Raw genomic sequence first — 14,679 nt, forward strand, 5'->3', positions numbered from 1 at the left:
TTTTTAATCCATCCAGCCACTCTGTCTCTTTTGATTAGAGAATTCAATCCATCTACATTTAGAGTGATTATTGATATATGAGGCCTTAATACTGCCATTTTATCACTTGTTTTCCTTTTGTTCTAGATTTCCTTTGTTTTTTGTCTAATGTATTTTGGACTGCCAATTCAGTTTGGTGTTTCTCTATGATGGTTTTCTCAGTTTCCTCTTTATTTTTCATTTGTGTCTCTATTCAGATTTTTGGCTTAGTGGTTACTAGGAGGTTTGAATGAAAGATCTCATAGATGAGATAGTCCATTTTCTGAGTCTCTTATTTCCTTAGTCTAAGCAGTTTCTATTCCTTTCTCCTTCCCCATCTAAGTTATCATTGTGACAATTTACTCTGTTTTGTATTGCGAGTAAAACGAAATGATTATAGTTATTTTTATACTTTCCTTCCCTTTATTTTTAATGTTATAATTAAGTGTTTGCTAACCTTTTCTGATAGAGAGCTGCAACTTTTTAAATTTTGGCTGCCTATTTATCTCCTTGCTTAAGGCTTTGTAATTGCTTTCTTTTTTTTAGGTATGAGGTCCTTCTTGATCATTTCTTGTAGGGAGGGTCTTGTGGTGTTGAACCCCCTCAGCTTTTGTTTATCTGGAAAAGTTTTTATTCCTCCACCATATCTGAAGGATATTTTTGCTGGATAGAGTACTCTTGGCTGAAAGTTTTTGTCTTTCAGAATTTTGAATATATCACTCCACTCTCTCCTAGACTGTAAAGTTTCTGCTGGGAAATTCACTGAAAGCCTGATAGGGGTTCCTTTGTAGGTCATTTTCTTCTGCCTTGCTGCCCTTAGTAGTTTTTCTTTGTTATTGACTTTTGCAAGTTTTAATAATAATGCTTTGGAGAAGGTCTTTTTACATTGGTAATTAGGAGTAGTTCTGTTAGCTTGGTTTACATGTAATTCCAGCTCCCCCCCCCCCCCCAGGTTTGGGTAGTTCTCAGCTATTATTTCTTTGAATAAGTTCTCTGCTCCTTTATCTTTCTCTTCCCCCTCTGGAATACCTGTAATCTTTATGTTTCATTTCCTAATTGAGTCAGATATTTCCCAGAGAATTTCTTCATTTCTTTTCAGTCTTAGTTCTCTCTCCTCTTCCATCAGCAACATTTCCATATTTCTGTCCTCTAAATTACTGATTCTGTCCTCTATAATATCAGCTTTATTTTTTAAAGACTACAGATTTTTCTTGATTTCATTCATTGTGTTTTTTCATCTCCAACATTTCTGATTGGTGTTTTTTATAGTTTCAATCTCTTTTGTGAAGAATTCCCTCTGTTCATTAATTTTATTCCTGAGATCATTAAACTGTCTTTCTGAGTTTTCTTTTAACTCATTGAGTTTCTTTATGATATCTCTTTGAATTCTCTGTCATTTAGGTTGTAAATTTCTGTGACTTCAGGATTGATTTCTGGTTACTTGTCATTTTTCTTCTGGTTTGGAGTGTTAATATATTTCTTCGTGTTATGTGATGGGGTGGACTTTTGCTGTTGCATAGTGGTAATATCTGGTCGCAGATTCCACCTGCCACCACTGGGAGGGGAAGGAGCTGTGTTTTCTGGACCCCTCTGTGACCCCTGGCAGATGTGCCTGTCCTTTGGAAGCTGAGCCAACAGGGCCTATCTGCCTTTGTCCACTGGGCACTGCTACTTTACCCACATATGCACAAGCACTCTGGCAGGGATCCCCTATTCTGGCCGACAAGCTGAGCTGGTGCACCAGGTAGGGGGAAGGGGCACTTTCTTTTGTGAGCACAATCCCACATGCCCCCATTCTGTACTCACTGTCTGTTGGCTTGGACTACTCAGCTTGGTGTGGACACTCCCAAGATTGCTTAGCTGCCTTGGTGTGGAGCGTTTCCACAAGCTTGGAGACAGGTCCAAGAGCACAGTGTTCCCATGGAGGGCTGCCTTTTCCCTCTCCTCTTTTAAGTGCCACACGCCAGCCACCACGTGAGGTCCTGTGCCCTAGATCACTGCCACTCAGGAGTGAGAGGAGATCTCCTTACCTCATTCCACTGCCTCCTAGGGGGCCCAGCACCTGAACCTTCAGATGTGTGGCTGTGTGGATCACTCAGACATGTATTGTGTTGTGTGAATGTTCTCCTTAGTTTATGAACATCCTTAGTTTATGTCCTTAGTTTATGAACATCCTTAGTTTATGTCCTTTTCATTGTATCTTAGAGGGAAGAGATAAGAATAGAGCTCACTCTGTCATGATGCTGACACTGATCAGCCCTATATACATTTTTAAATAGACTTTACTTTTTAGAGAAAATTTAGATTCACAGGAAAATTAAGCAGAAAGTACAGTGTTCCCATATACTCCTTGCCCCCATGCACGTACAACCTCTGCCACTACCAACATCCTCACCAGAGTGATAAATTTCTTAGAATCAATAAAACTACTTTGACACATCATTATCACCCAAAGTCTGTAGTTTACATTAGAGTCCACTCTTGAAGTTGTTCATGAGATGGGTTTTCACAAATGTATAATGACATGTATCTAACTTTATAGTATCACAGAAAATAGTTTCACTGCCCTAAAACTTCACTGTGCTTTGCCTATTCATCCCTCTCTCTTCCCTAACTCCTGGCAACCACTGATTCCTTCACTGCCTCCATAGTTTTGTCTTTTCTAGAATGTTATATAGTTGGAATCATACAATATGTAGCTTTTTCAAATTGGCTTCTTTCACTGAGTAATATGCTTTTAATGTTCCTCTATGTCTTTTCATGGATTAATAGTACATTTCTTTTTAGTACTGAATAATATTCCATTGTCTGGATGTACCAGTTTATTTATCTATTCACCTACTGGAGGATGATTGCTTCTAAGTTTTGGCAATTATGAATAAATCTGCTATAAACATCTGTGTGCAAGCTTCTCTGTGGGCTCAAGTTTTCAACTCATATGGGTAAAACCGAGGAGTGCAATTGCTAGATTGTGTGGTAAGAGTATCTTTAGTTTTGTAAGAAACTGCCAAACTGTCTCTCAAAGTGGCTGTAATATTTTGCATTTCTCTTAGCAATGAATGAGAGTTCCTGTAGCTCCATATCCTGATCAACATTTGGTGTTGTCCATGTTTTGGGTTTGGCCATGCTAATAAGTGTGTAGTGGTATCTCATTGTTGTTTTAATTTGCAATTCTCTAATTACATATAATGTTGAGCATCTTTTCATATGCTTGATTTGCTATCTGTATATCTTTGGTGTGGTGTCCATATCTTTAGCTTATTTTTAATTGGGTTATTTGTTGTTTTCTTACTGTTGAGTTTTAAGTGTTCTTTGTATATTTTGGCTACCAGTTCTTTGTCAGATATGTGTTTTGAAAATATTTTCTCCCAGTCTGTGGTCTGTCTTCTCATTCTCTTGAAATTGAGTTTTGCAGAGTAGAAGTTTTCAATTTTAATGATGTACCACTTATCAATTATTTCTTCTGAGGATTGTGCTTTTGGTGTCATATCTAAAAACTCACTGCTTACAACATCACCTAGATTCTCTCTTATGTTATCTGCTAGAAATTTTATAGTTTTGCACTTTACATTTAGGTTTATTATTCATTTTGAGTTAATTTTTGTGAAAAAGAGAAGATCAGTATCTAAAATCTTTTTTAAAAGTGTTTTTTGCATATTTATGTCCAATTGTTTCAGTACAATTTGGTGAAAATAATATCCTTTCTCCTTTGAACTGCCTTTGCTTCTTTGTCAAAGATAAGGTGACTATATTTGTGTGGGTCTGTTTCTGGGTTCTCTATTCTTTCCATTGATCTATTTTTCTATTCTTTTGCTAATATCACACTGCATTGATTACTGTAGCTTTGAAGTTGGATAATGCAGTCTTTTGGCTTTGTTCTTTTGCATTGTTTTGGCTATTCTGGGTCTTTTGTCTTTCCATATAAACTTTAGAATCAGTTTGTTGATATCCACAAAGTAGCTTGCTGGGGTTTTGATTGGGATTATGTTGAATCTATAGATCAAATGGGAAGAACTGATGTCTTGACAATATTGAATCTTCCTATCCATGAATATGGAATACCCCTCCATTTATTTAAATCTTCTTTGATTTATTTCATCAGAGTTTCATAGTTTTTCTCACAAAAATCTTGTACATATCTTGTTAGATTTATATCTACATGTTTCTTTCTCTTTCTTTTTTTTTGTGCAAATGTAAATGCTGTGCTCCTAATTTCAAGTTTCAAATGCTCCTTGCTGGTATATGGGAAAGCAATTGACTTTTGCATATTAACCTTGTATCCTGAAACCTTGCTATAATGACCTACTATTTCTAACATTTGTTTTTGTTCTGTTTATCAATTTTTTCAGATTTTCTACAGAGACAATCATGTCATCTATGAACAAAGACAGTTTTACTTCTTCCTTCCCAATTTGTTTACCTTTTATTTTCCTTTCTTGTCTTATTGCATTAGTTATGATTTCCAGTATGATGTTGAATAGGAGTAGTGAGAGAGGACATCCTTGCCTTGTTCCTGATCTTAGGAGGAAAGCCTATCACCATTAAACATGATGGTTCATCATTAAGTATGATGTTAGTTGTAGGTTTTCTTGTAGTTTTTTAAAATAAAATTGAGGAAGTTTCCCTCTATTCCTAGTTTTCTGAGAGGTTTTGTTATGAATGGGTGTTGGATTTTATTAAATACTTTTTCTGTATTTATTGATATGGTTAGATGATTTTTCTTCTTTAGTTAGTAGATGTGATGGATTACATTAATTGCTTTTTGAATATTGAACCAGCCTTGCATAACTGGAATAAATCCCACTTGGCCATGTTGTATAACTCTCTTTACACATTGTTAGATAATTTGCTAATAGTTTGTTGAGCATTTTCACATCTGTGTTTATGAAAGATATTGGCCTGCTTTCTTTTCTTGGAATGTCTTCAACTGGTTTTATTATTACAGTAATGTTGACCACATAGAATGAGTTAAGAAGTGTTCCTTCTTCTATTTACTGGAACAGACTGTAGAGAATTGGAATAATTTCCTCCTTAAATATTTGGAAGAATTCACTAGTGAGACCATTTGGGCCTGGTGCTTTTTGTTTCAGAAGATTATTAATTATTGATCCAATTTATTTAATAGATATAAGCCAATTCAGATATTTATCTCTTTCTGTGAATTTTGGCAGACTGTCTCTTTCAAGAAATTGGCCTATTTTATCAGTTATCAAGTTTGTGGGCAGAGAGTTGTTCATAATAAAACTTTATTATTCTTTTTTTTTTTTTTAAAGATTGGCATCTGGGCTAACAACTGTTGCCAATCTTTTTTTTTTTTTTTTTTTTTTCTGCTTTATCTCCCCGAATCCCCGCTGTACACAGTTGTAAATCTTAGTTGCAGGTCCTTCTAGTTGTGGGATGTGGGATGCCACCTCAACGTGGCCTGATGAGTGGTGCCATGTCTGCGCCCAGGATCCAAACCCTGGGCTGCCGCAGCAGAGCATGCGAACTTAACCACTCGGCCATGGAGCTGGCCCCTATTATTCTTTTAACATATATGGGATCAGTAGTGATGGCTCCCCCTTTCATTCCTGATTTTAGTGATTTGTGTCTTCTCCCTTTTGTTCTTGGTTAGCTTAGAGAACCAAGGGGTTTATCAATTTCACTGATTTTGTTCAAAGAACCAGATTTTGACTTTATTATTTTTCTCTGTTGTTTTCCTGTTTTCAGTTTCATTGATTTCTGTTCTGATTTTTATTATTTCTTTTATTTTGCTTACTTTGGATTTAGTTTGCTTTTCCTTTTTTTGAGTCTCCCAGAAAATCAAAAATAAAGAAAGACAAAAGAAAGATTCTAAAAATTGGGATATATTTGAAATAATTATATTTAAAGGTGAGCTCTTTTAACACCAAATAAATATACAATAGTTGTATGTATAATGTATTTTGTGGGTATCAAGAAAAGAGTAATTTTAAGCCTTCATAAAATTGAGGTTGAGGCTAAATGGCTCTCATTAATACCGTCTAAAACTCTTTATCAATCTACCTACATACAAATGTATTTAAAATAATAATAATAACAACAAAATTATATGTACTATATTTGAACTTGCTTTTCTCTCCCTCTTAATAGTTGGGTTTTAGGAAGAGAATAAGGACGTAAACTGTTAAATTTTTACAGAACTTGTAAAATTAAAATTATCCTCTAATGTGTTTGTGCAAATTCACATTCCCATAGCATTATTTCAAAACACGTTTTCTAACACAGTTGCCCAGACTTGTTATTGTTAATTTTAGAAATATTTGTCAATCTAGTGGAGGGGAGAATATTGTGTATAACTATTTCAATTAGCATATCTTTAAATATACATCAAGTGGAGCTTCTTTTAGTATGTTTTTAGCCATTTGATTTTCTACCTTTGTGGACTGCCTGTACAGGTATTGGTTCAATTTTGTTTTTCCTTGCTGGTTGTCTTTTCTTACAGATGACTAATGATAATGTAAAGCACTTACATGGTAATTCTAAGTGCTAGGCATTTTAAAGCACTTTACATAGTAATTCAATCCTCACAGCAACGCTATAATGTTACTTATTAGCCCAAGAAAACTTAAATAATTGAAAATAGTCTTTCTGTATACCTTGGTTTTTGTTGGTTCTTTTATTAAAAATCTAGATTTTTTTCACTCATTCATTCACTCAAGAATAGTTATTGTGTGCTTACTACACGCTAATGCACTGGGTGTAATACAATTAATGAAGAAATATGATCCCTGTCCTCTGGGGGGAATTGGAGGGAAAATTGTCTAAATAAAATCTTTCTTAACCTAACGGGGAAAATTTCCCCTTCGAAGTCTGTATTGAGAGATAGTTTTGAGGTCAATGGCACAAAATTAGTTTTCCTTGGAACTGTGAAAGAGAGACACAAAAGAAGTGAACCATAAATGATTTGAACAGCAGAATGTCAGTCCTAACTCAAGGCTTAAGGAAAGTCATAACAACTGACCTCATTCAAAAAAATAAACGTGATTCTTTGACTCACTAAATAAATAAATTCTTAATCTTATAACCTATCGGTTGCAGGTGAGTTTCACATGGTGGGTAGTTTTATGCTGAAAGTGAGTTTATGAAATTCCATAAAGGAACAGGAAAGGGAGAGAAGAGAGTCACTCTTGCCAAACCCAAGAACAGAAGGAGAAATTTCATAGGAAGGAAAAAGCAACAATATTTTAGCAAGTTATGAATTTTTTCTCTTCAAATTTCTCTCCAAAATTCTACACTAAATATAGAAAAGCAGATGAACCCTAGTGAGTGAAAGTGGTTTCTAGATGCTGGGTTTATCTGAACTTGTTAAATTCAGCTTCCCCCTGGGAAGAAAAATTGTGGAGGCCGGAGGGAGGGAGTGGAGATGGAGTTGCTGAACTGGCCTGCCCAAAGTCACACGGTGAATGGGACAGAGCCACAACCAGGACCCAGGAATCCTGGGTCCTGCACTAGTGGAGATTTCCCCATCCAGCCCTTCTCACTGTTGGTGGTAGCCACGCTAAATCGACCTTACACTCAATCTAATCTAGAATGAAAACGGCCCTGTCAGGGTGCTTGTATTTTTTTCTTTTTACCTTTTTCCAAATCGTTTTCTCCCATTGCTGTATGTCGCAGACTGGTCAATGCCAAGCCCCAGAGAAGCCCAAGAGAGAAATGAAGGCGTCTCCTAGGAGTCCAGCATATTTCAGAAACAAATATAAGAGAATCACAGAGCTAAGTTTCCTTGTTTCCTGCTCCTTCCCAGGAAACAGGAATCCCGGGATGTTCTATTTAGGAGGTAGGGAATTGGGCCCATCGAATGCAGAATGCAACGGCAGAGAGACCCTAGTTTCTGGGAGAACAGAAAACGGTTGGCTGGAGCGAATTCAGCAAATCAGGGTTGAAATCCTGGCTCTGTTCATTCATCCATTCGTGTGTTCAACAAGGATCTACCTATTTAATACATAAGCACACTGGTTTTACCTGTTCATTTCACGTGTGCCAAGTAACCGAACCACTGGAAGCGTCATCTATTAGTTTTGTGGTTGCTGTGAAATGTACCTAAAAATATCTGATTGTGGGTATGATTGTGAAGATTGTATCACGATTAAACCAGAGAAAAGGCAATTAGATACAGTACTACTAAAGAAGGAAATGTGGGGATGAAGAACTTGATTCTGCATAGTTGCACATGACGAGGTGGCCGAGTGGTTAAGGCGATGGACTGCTAATCCATTGTGCTCTGCACGCGTGGGTTCGAATCCCACCCTCGTCGTGAGGCTTCCCAAACCTTTAAGGAAAACCGTAGCTTTGTAAAAACTGACTACTCAGCGTTTACCTTTGGTGGGTTAATTGTTCATTGGCTGTAAATTTAGTAAATTGTTTGACTTCTGCGGTAATTAGTTTCTCAGTATTAATACTTTCTGGAGTCCCAGGGGCTGTTCCTCTTCAGTAGCACTTGCAGTTTTAAGTTACCAGCTGAATCATTTGAAAAGTGTTTACTTTCACCATCTAAAGTGGTAATTTCCTTGAGGGCAGGAAACATATTCATACTCACCACGCAGTCTCCAGGTCTTTTGAGGAAGCAACTGAATAATTACTTGAGAGATATAGAAAAACATTGCCTAACGAACTTAAAATGATAAAATCGTCCAGAGAGAGGTAGGCAACGAATTATTTATATTGTATTTTGCAGGACATTTTCAGCCTAGTTTTAACTGTACTGCAATTTTCACGTTTGCTAATTTAAAGTGTCCTCCTCCCAATAAAATACTTAACGATTACTGCTAAAGATCTCTGACTTTGAGGAAGAGGGTATGTCTCTGCTTAAAGACACAAGACCGAAAATACACCCCACACCACATTCCCAGTTAGATCCACAGATTCCCTCTTTAGCAAGACAGAAAAGAATGCCAATATTCTGTAGTTTCTGCTTGTCATTTCCATCTTGTGTGGGTTTTGGGGAAAAACTCTTCCTTGTATTTCTTTCTTTTGTTTAACTTTTTGAATAGGCATTACATTTACATGGTTCCAAAGGTACAAAAAGCTATACAACAAAATCTTGCAGTCATCGTTATTCCACAACCATCTAATTACATTCCCCACAGATAATTATGTTAGTAATTCCTTCCAGAATCATATTAAGCATATATGAATTTTTATATTACATAAAATAATAATGTTTTTATCTCAAAAAGAGATGACACAAATGATAACATACTATGCACATTGGTCTGTACTTTGCCTTTTCCCCTAACCAATATATCTTGGAAAGCTTTCCACATCATAACAAAAAGTGATACCTTATTCTTTTCCAAGGATGCATGGTATTCCAACGTATGGATTACTATATATTATTTAAGCAGCCCTCTATTGGACATTTAGGTTTTTCACATCTTTTGCTATTACAAACTATGCTGCAATGAATAACTTTATATATAATTTTGAATGTATGCGTCTGTAATACTGTAAAGTAAATTTTTAGGAATGAGTTTGCCATGTCCTAGGATATAGACATTTGAAATATTGCCAAATTGCCCTCCAAAAGAATTTTGTTAATCTACACTCCCAGTCAGTAATGATGGAAGTCCTTGCTCCCCTCACCTTCCTCAACATAATGTGTTGTCAACCTTGGGGTCTCTGTTAATTTAGTAGGTGAAAGTGACATTGCCGTGCAATTTAATTTTCATTTCTCTTATTACAACAAAATATTTGTTACATTTATAAAAATAGAATCACTTTTGCTTTTATTCATTTGATCTTCCTTTTTTTTTTTCTTTTCTTTCTTTCTTTCTCTCTCTCTTTTTTTTTTTTTTGGAAGCTGAAAGCAATATTTGAAGTGCGGTCTTCAGACTGCTTCATGTGCTTGCTGTGAATAAAGAATTCTGGACCTCATTCTTGACCTGTTAAATTGTGATCTCAGGGAGTGTGACCTAGAATCTGTGATTTAATAAATCATCCAAATATTTATTATGTTAACTTTAAAGCATTGTATATGGCTGAGGTATCTACATGTTACATCCAATCACCCAGAATTCTCTTTATTTCCATAAATGTCCAACCCAGGAAAGCTACTCCTGCCTTCAATCTTCCTAGTCACATATTTCGTATCTTGGACAGACTCGAAAATCTGTTTTCATGTCCTCAGGAAATTGTCTGCCATTAATTCTTCCAGTCCTCTACTCTGGACACACCTTCTCTACACGGTGTATTGCATCCTCAAGTCCTGAGTTAAATCTTCTCAGATAAAGAAATTTTCCTGGGATGTATCTGTAAATCTTTGAGGGAACCGTCGAAGAAAAATTGCATCAGATGGAGTTAAACAGGCCAGGAAGACTTTACTTAAGACTATTACAATAGAGGAGAGAGGCTGAACTCAACTTAGTACAGCAGAGGCATCTGGGGATTTATAGCCAGTGCGCAACATATGGGAATCATTGGATGGGAAATTACTAAAAGGAACTTGATCAAATATCAGGAGTGGAGGTATTGGATATCAAGGGGGCTAAGAGTTCTCAATAAAGTGGCTATCAGGATTCTTGCCCAAATTGGACTTATTAGTATTCTTTACTAAAATTGGATTTGGCAGGCCAAGATGGGGCATAGTTTAGAAGACGGCTCAGAGGAACCTAAATTTGGGTCAAGGAGGGGGTCCTTGTCAACCTGAGGATCCCCTCAGCTTCCTGAAGGTATAGGAGACCCACAGAGGATGTAAAGTACTAGCAGAGGTGCCCACATGCTCTCCAAGCCTCTCTCACGTGTTTGTGGCTCGTTCCACCTCCTGTAGCAGCTGCTCTTGCCCTTCCCTTCAGTCCTGGGTGACTTGGGTGCAGGCACCTCTCCAGTCAGGTCTTTTTCACCACCTTAATTTAGAACCTTGGAATAAATTCTAGTAACTGGATTTGAGCTAGGATAAGTGGGTCTTTGATGCTGGATATGATCACAGTGATTACATCATTAAATTCTTTTTCAAGATTTGGGAAGAAGTGGTCCTCCCTTATGTTACAGTTATATTATAAATTCCTAGGAGTGTGGTTGGAAATCTGGGATCTATTTGACGAGTTGACTTTGGGTTAGGATGTCAGTGCTGTGGATGGCTGAGAGAGCTAGAGGCTGGAGGTGGTGATGTTTGGAAGAAGAACTGCAGTTATAAATTTCCCACACACAGAAGGCTTATTAGGCTATCGCAGAAATGAGAGGATAATTTGGGGGAGACCTCACAACATTAGCATCAACAAAGTGGAAAGAAGGCAGGACCACATCTGCTAAAGAAACACCCCAAGTAGAAATTGTTGTTTCCCTCTGCAATCAGCATCCTTACATTCCATATAAGAGGAGGTACGATCAATCACCCATAGTGGAACCGAAAGAACCTGTTTTCATCAGCATAGTAACCTTCATTTGTTACAGATTCTGTGTGTAACCAATAGTAATTCATAACGCAAGCTAGTGAAATATTTACATTTTAATGCATTATTGGAACTGGTGAGAGTAGAACTTGATTTGCTTTTGTGTTGCATATGAGAATACTATAATACCGACATAATAAGGACCCTGAAAATATTATGGATCACTGAATTTAAAGGTTGTCTCTTATGACGTAGAAGAGATTAATTTGTACAGAACACAGATGCCTGTCTCTTCCTAATTTAGTTCCTGGCCTGCTGAAGGAAATCGTTCCTCCCTCCAGCTCACGTTTCTCACTCCATTCTAAGGGCAAAGCGAGCGTCTGTCTGGAACTTTCCTGACATTCCAGGTTTGGTCAGCTTCATCTCCAACTCTTCCCCTGTCTACACACTGAGAGTAATTTTTCGCGGGGACATTTCTTGTCCCTGAGCCTCAGCTTCGCGAAACAGTTCCCTGGGTGCGAGTGTTCGGCAGTTTCAGGGAAGGATGCGGTCAGAGGTTCGCTCCACTTCCCCCAGACCGCAGGGGCGGGAGAGACCAGAGGCCGGCGGAAGGGTGAAGGCAGAAGACCTTCCACCGCCACTGCCTTCCTCTCCCACACACGCTTGGATTCCTCTCTGGGCCCCTCCACTGCGTGTAGCCCTTTCTGAGCGCTTTACTCACAACACATGCGGGCGATTGGTGATGAACTGGGAGTGCCAGCTCCCGGCGCGGGGGGCCCACGACCCGTGGGGCAGTGACTTTCCCGCCGGCCAGGGGGCCGAGCCGCTTGGACTGCAGGAACCTCGCGCTCCGCTGTTGCCGGCTTTTGACGAGTTTCCAGGCCGGCTTTGCAGTTTGGGGTGGATGGTGAGGACGAGAAGGAACGAGAGAAAGCAGAAGAGAGTGAAATGTCTCGGAGAAAGGGGGATGGCGAGAGGGGGTGACAAGTGAGCCGGGACGTGAGGTTCACAGCGAAGACCGTGCGCCCGGGGCCCGAGGCTCGGAAACGCCGCGCGGGGGTTTCGGCTCAGGAGCGGCAAGGAAGCCTTTGTACCTGCAGATCTGGGGGAGGTGGTGTCTCCATCACAGGAATTGGGCGCTGCTGGAGCTTTTCCGTCGGGGCCCCTGAGAAGTTCGTGAGTTCGCTGGGAGCGGCGATCGTTTCTAGTCAGTTCCTTGCTGGCAAAGTTTGTGCGCTTTGAAAGCTGAATTTAAAAGAATCCGATACTTCCCAGATGAAAGTATTGAGTTCTTATGTTTGAATAGAGTAGGAGAACCGAATACTGCTGCATACGCCCACAGATGTGTAAACAGAGGAAGCGTTATTTCACGTTCGAATGTCATTCCAGAACTATAAAAGGTTCTTCTGAGAGGCCCCACCGAGATTCGAACTCGGATTGCTGGATTCAAAGTCCAGAGTGCTAACCATTACACCATGGGACCAACCGAAAAGGTTAGCGACCCTCCCTAGCCGTGATTAAAATATCTTAAAATATCTTCTCGATAGTAACTTCGCAGTGGCTTCAACCCAGAAGCGTTAGGTCAGGCTTCAGTGAGACCACACCGATAATGAAATCTGATGCTTTGTTCTTGCTGGAGAAGAGGCGATGGGCAAAACACAATTCAGGGCAATTGGGGCGCTCTCCCCTGAGCTCCTGCAGGGAGCGTAAGTTAACTTTCAGAAGATAGCAGGGGTGGATCCACATTTTGTGAGGTCTAAAGTTTACACAATTTAGGGAGTCCTCTTTAAGAAAAAGAATAGATATTATCAACACAAAATTAGATATAGACACTCCAAGGAGTATATGATGTATCTGATGATAAGTTGGAGTAGAAAGAGGCAGCAGTCTTAACTGATCTCCGTTATAATATACTTTTGCAAGTTTTACAAAAACATGTTTCATACAGGGCGACCCCTTCCAGGTCCTTAGAAAGGGTTCATGCAAGTGAGAGGTCTTGACGCACTTCATGAGGCTTACGATAAACACCCCTCTGAAGAGCAGTTTGGCAACATCTATCAAAATAATCTCTATCTCAGCAATTGTTCTTTAAAAAGCCATTCTACAGAAATGCAAACACCTAAGGATGCTTATTGTAACATTTTGCAATATCAGAAACTTGAAAATGTGCCTGCCCACTTAATTGAAATAATATACAGCTACTAAAAAGAATGGGATAGAGGTAGGTACCCACATGTTGGCTTGGCAGTTTCTGGAGAGGATTTAGTCTAAGTTTAAAACAAACAAACAAAATCCAGCAATTTGCTGAATTGTAATACGCAGCATGACCTAATTTTTATGTCATAATTTCTGTTTCTATATTAATTTTTAAATAGGTTTAAGGAATATATACCAAACTCTTGGCATGAACTTTTCTGAGAAATGGAATTGGGGATGAAGGAGTTTTTCACTTACGCTGTGTTCACTTTTGTGATATATATATTTTTTATTTACAGGTGTATATCACTTTAGTAGTTAAAAGGGAAAATCTACAAAAAAAATTAACGTCCTTCAGTTGAGGACTTAGAAGTCATGTTTACTCCATGTTTGACTGCCTACTGTGTTCAGCACGGTGGTGATGATGGCATGCAGAAAACGAAAGAGGTAGAAGATAGAAGACCTGACTGCAAAGGATTAACAGATGGTTAGGGGAAAACCATAAAAGATAATTGCAAAGTGTTAATAGTGGCTGGGAAAATGAATGAGGAAGCTCCATCCGTGTCCTTTGAGGATCTGATGGCTCCGGCACATAGACAAAACTTTTATATACAATTTCATTGAGTTTAGCGACTCACTCAAGACCGCTTACAGAACCCAAGGATAAGAATTTTTGATTTGGAGATTTCCAAAAAACATGTTCTGATTCTTCAAAGCCTCTTGAATCAGAAATGCCAAAATGTGAGTAATCAATAAGGACCAAAGAAGAAGGAAAGAGAGAGTGGGGAAAGAGAGCCATTCAGTAATTCAACAAATATTCCTCGGGCATCTGTTATTTATTGAGCGCTCTTAACAAGGCCGTTGGGGCAGGCTGGGTAGGGAGGAGGACGAGGAATCGTCTGGCACTTGCGATGATTCCTATGCTTCTAGATCTCTGGCAGAATCTGGTGGCCGCAGGCTTTTCCTCTTGCAATAGCGTTTTCTCTTTGGTTAACTGCATCCATTCTAGCACTGCCAGCTCCCTGCACTTTCAAATACCTTGCCTGGCAGAGCACGTGGTGAAGGAGCATGAGCCAGGAGGGAATTTTCTGGTTGCTCCTCGCTAGTGACTCTCTAG

The 14,679-nt window shown here is 38.8% G+C and overlaps 2 non-coding genes across 2 annotated transcripts; one reads left to right on the forward strand and one right to left on the reverse strand.

The window, feature by feature from the left end:
* Nucleotides 1-8,211: 8,211 nt before the first annotated feature.
* TRNAS-GCU (transfer RNA serine (anticodon GCU)) lies at nucleotides 8,212-8,293 on the forward strand. Its single transcript has one exon. It is a non-coding gene; the product is annotated as a tRNA-Ser (tRNA).
* A 4,484-nt stretch (nucleotides 8,294-12,777) lies between these two features.
* TRNAQ-UUG (transfer RNA glutamine (anticodon UUG)) lies at nucleotides 12,778-12,849 on the reverse strand. The gene has a single exon. It is a non-coding gene; the product is annotated as a tRNA-Gln (tRNA).
* Nucleotides 12,850-14,679: the final 1,830 nt, after the last annotated feature.

The sequence above is a fragment of the Equus asinus genome, chromosome 8, assembly GCF_041296235.1.
Source record: "Equus asinus isolate D_3611 breed Donkey chromosome 8, EquAss-T2T_v2, whole genome shotgun sequence".
Classification (NCBI taxonomy): Eukaryota; Metazoa; Chordata; class Mammalia; order Perissodactyla; family Equidae; genus Equus; species Equus asinus.